We start from the raw sequence: 4805 nt of genomic DNA on the forward strand, positions 1-4805 counted from the left end.
ATACTCTTGTACTCTTTGGAGTATTGAGGAACAGTTTATACTCTTGTACTCTTTGGAGTATTGAGGAACAGTTTATACTCTTGTACTCTTTGGAGTATTGAGGAACAGTTTATACTCTTGTACTCTTTGGAGTATTGAGGAACAGTTTATACTCTTGTACTCTTTGGAGTATTGAGGAACAGTTTATACTCTTGTACTCTTTGGAGTATTGAGGAACAGTTTATACTCTTGTACTCTTTGGAGTATTGAGGAACAGTTTATACTCTTGTACTCTTTGGAGTATTGAGGAACAGTTTATACTCTTGTACTCTTTGGAGTATTGAGGAACAGTTTATACTCTTGTACTCTTTGGAGTATTGAGGAACAGTTTATACTCTTGTACTCTTTGGAGTATTGAGGAACAGTTTATACTCTTGTACTCTTTGGAGTATTGAGGAACAGTTTATACTCTTGTACTCTTTGGAGTATTGAGGAACAGTTTATACTCTTGTACTCTTTGGAGTATTGAGGAACAGTTTATACTCTTGTACTCTTTGGAGTATTGAGGAACAGTTTATACTCTTGTACTCTTTGGAGTATTGAGGAACAGTTTATACTCTTGTACTCTTTGGAGTATTGAGGAACAGTTTATACTCTTGTACTCTTTGGAGTATTGAGGAACAGTTTATACTCTTGTACTCTTTGGAGTATTGAGGAACAGTTTATACTCTTGTACTCTTTGGAGTATTGAGGAACAGTTTATACTCTTGTACTCTTTGGAGTATTGAGGAACAGTTTATACTCTTGTACTCTTTGGAGTATTGAGGAACAGTTTATACTCTTGTACTCTTTGGAGTATTGAGGAACAGTTTATACTCTTGTACTCTTTGGAGTATTGAGGAACAGTTTATACTCTTGTACTCTTTGGAGTATTGAGGAACAGTTTATACTCTTGTACTCTTTGGAGTATTGAGGAACAGTTTATACTCTTGTACTCTTTGGAGTATTGAGGAACAGTTTATACTCTTGTACTCTTTGGAGTATTGAGGAACAGTTTATACTCTTGTACTCTTTGGAGTATTGAGGAACAGTTTATACTCTTGTACTCTTTGGAGTATTGAGGAACAGTTTATACTCTTGTACTCTTTGGAGTATTGAGGAACAGTTTATACTCTTGTACTCTTTGGAGTATTGAGGAACAGTTTATACTCTTGTACTCTTTGGAGTATTGAGGAACAGTTTATACTCTTGTACTCTTTGGAGTATTGAGGAACAGTTTATACTCTTGTACTCTTTGGAGTATTGAGGAACAGTTTATACTCTTGTACTCTTTGGAGTATTGAGGAACAGTTTATACTCTTGTACTCTTTGGAGTATTGAGGAACAGTTTATACTCTTGTACTCTTTGGAGTATTGAGGAACAGTTTATACTCTTGTACTCTTTGGAGTATTGAGGAACAGTTTATACTCTTGTACTCTTTGGAGTATTGAGGAACAGTTTATACTCTTGTACTCTTTGGAGTATTGAGGAACAGTTTATACTCTTGTACTCTTTGGAGTATTGAGGAACAGTTTATACTCTTGTACTCTTTGGAGTATTGAGGAACAGTTTATACTCTTGTACTCTTTGGAGTATTGAGGAACAGTTTATACTCTTGTACTCTTTGGAGTATTGAGGAACAGTTTATACTCTTGTACTCTTTGGAGTATTGAGGAACAGTTTATACTCTTGTACTCTTTGGAGTATTGAGGAACAGTTTATACTCTTGTACTCTTTGGAGTATTGAGGAACAGTTTATACTCTTGTACTCTTTGGAGTATTGAGGAACAGTTTATACTCTTGTACTCTTTGGAGTATTGAGGAACAGTTTATACTCTTGTACTCTTTGGAGTATTGAGGAACAGTTTATACTCTTGTACTCTTTGGAGTATTGACAAACCGGGACCTCGTGTTTATTTTCGTTTAAGTTGTAATATCTTTTGTTTTCATTTTATTCTGTTGTAACGCTTGAAGTTGTAACAGATCTCAAAAAAGAGAATATCAATGAAAACAGCGACTTTTACCGAAAACAAGAGAGAGAGGAACTGTTCCCGTCGTTTCTCTCCTCTCCCACGCCTAACCGCATTAAATGCGGTTAGGCTAATGCGGTTAGGCGCGGGGGAACTCTGTTTCTCTCTCTCTCTCTCTCTCTCTCTAATACGGTTAGGCGCGGAGGGGAGAGAAACAAGGGACTCTGTTTCTCTCTCTCTTTTCATTTTCTTAAGATTTTTAATTTTTTAAAGGGGCCTACTTACATGAGATAAACTGAAAGGGTATTGGAAATTAAGGGAAAAATTAGGGGGACCCACATATACAAGTATTATATTTTTAAAGTTAGGTTTAAAGACAAATACAAAAAAATAATTAGGTTTAAAGATACAAGCAATAGTAATTGGGTTTATAGGAAAAGTTGAGTAAATAAATAGGGCTAGAAATAAAAACTTGAGTCTGCTCTTCTTTGTTCTCATTCAATGTAAAAAGGCGTCGCACGATTCTAGTAACCACTCACCCTCGTTCCGGAGTCTAATTGTCCGTTACTAGCAATACCCACGATTTCAAGGTTAATTGCTAAACCCACATTCAGCTGTGTGTTGTTTAACTCTACCCATATGTGCACTAGCCAATTTCTACTTTGTTTTATCGATTAACTCCGTTATTTCGAGTGGATTCTTACCGTAAACACGTGACCATGATGAAGAATTTTCAAATTCCTATTTTTTCAGTTCTCTTAGCAATAATAAGATGAACAAGTATGCCTTGGCTTGTGCCTTTCTCTCCTCAATAACCTCAATCCTCTTAGGCAATGGTAAGGAAATATCGTTAAATGTTCAATAATTAGTTTATCACTTAATACACTCCATTGTTTTTTGCCTCAGATGGCGCAATGATCAGCGGCACCTCTCTATTCATCAAGGACGAACTCAAGTTAACTGACACCCAGATCGAGCTCCTCCTTAGAATCATCGACAACACCTCCCTCCTCGGCTGCGTCACTGCAGGCCGCACCTCCGACCATATCGGCTTCTACTACACCATCATCCTCGCCCCCATCATCTTCTTCATCGGTGCTCTCTTGATGGGCCTTGCGCCCAACTACGCTATCCTAATGCTGGGCCACCTTATCATCGGCGTCGGCATGGGCTACGGCCTCATGATAGCCCCCGTCATCACCGATGAGGTCCTCCTCATTCCTTTCCTGAAGTCTTCATCAACGTCGGCATCCTCTGGGTGCGGCTACGTACCTGTCCAACTTCGCCTTCGCAATGCTGCTGGTAAACTTAAACTGGAGAGTGATGTTCTTGAAGGGAGCAGACCCGCCACATTTTTGGAGTGCTCGCTATGCCCGAATCACCAAGGTGGCTTGCTATGCAAGGCCACCTCGACGAAGTTAAGTGTGTTCCACAGAAAACATCTGTTTCATTCTAAGATACCCAGTCCCGGCCGGACAGAAGATGTTTTAGAGGCGGTTGGGCCTGTTGGAATATCAAATTAAAATGTTAGAATAAATGTGGTTAATAGCATGAGTTTTAGAAGTACAAGGGTCATAATTTTAGAAAGGGAAGAGACATAGGTTATGGAAGAATAAGAGTTACTCACTCCTTTGTGATGTTTTATCTTTATGACATTAAAATAGAAGTTTAATTTGTCACTATTGGTATGCCCATACGTTTTATTTTTGAAGCCTATATAAAGGGCTATTGTAATCCTTGTTTTCATCAAGAAAAAATTAAAGAAATAAAAGTAAGTTCTTTGTCTTCATTTGAGAAAGTTCTAAGTTCGTAAATTTTAGATTCAACAGTGGTATCAGAGCCACTTGATCCAATTTTCCCATTCTCTCTTCTTCTTATGGCTACCACAAATAATCTTATCAATCCTCAAGTGCCCAAATTATTGAAAGATAACTATGAGAATTGGTCAATCCAAATGAGAGCCTTATTTGGTTCTCAAGAGTTGTGGGAGCTGATCATTGATGGGTTCATGGAACCTACACCAGAAGTAGAAGCCACCTACACCGCCAAAAAGAAGAAGGCTCTGTTAGACCCTAGAGGGGGGGTGATTAGGGTCTTATGCTAATCTAATCCGATTAAATGCCAATTAAAATTAATTAATACGTTATCCTAGCAAGTATGAAATACAACAAGATATGTAAGCTAGGATAAGCAATATGAACAAGTGAATATATCCTATCAATGAGATATTACAAATATATGAGCAAGGATATATGAACTAACACAAGGGTAAAATAAACAATCTACACAAGTGATAGGGTAATATGATGAGCAATACACAAAGGCGATATAAGATATGAAAACAAGAATAAGAACGCCAATGCAATCACAAACAAAACGATATGTTTACGAGGTTCGGTCCCCACGACCTACGTCCCCGCTCCTCACCTCGAGGAGATCTCCACTATCACAACCGGGTTTTCTACGTTCACCCGAACAACGTTTACACCTCACAATACAATCACTATGTAATCACACCTCACACACTAAGTGTTGGTCCTAGCCCGTGTCCTCCTCCTCAAGTGCTCGGTTACAACCTCTCCCTAGGCACGTCAACCGACGCCACTCCTCTTGGATTCGACCCCGTCTCTCACCACACACTTCTCTCGGTGTACAAGTGTATTACAAGTGAATCCTCACAATAAGCACAATATAAATCAAATGATTTGTTCTCTAAACAAGGTGAGAACTCAATTAAGCACAACTCTAGATTGAAAGAAAACAGCAATGGGGTATTTATACCCTCTCAAACTTCAGCCAAAAACCTGAGCAAAAGA

General features: G+C 38.4%; 1 pseudogene; it reads left to right on the forward strand.

Moving 5' to 3' along the window:
• LOC109834977 lies at positions 2762-3445 on the forward strand (annotated as a pseudogene).

The sequence above is a fragment of the Asparagus officinalis genome, chromosome 3 (assembly GCF_001876935.1).
Source record: "Asparagus officinalis chromosome 3, Aspof.V1, whole genome shotgun sequence".
NCBI lineage: Eukaryota > Viridiplantae > Streptophyta > Magnoliopsida > Asparagales > Asparagaceae > Asparagus > Asparagus officinalis.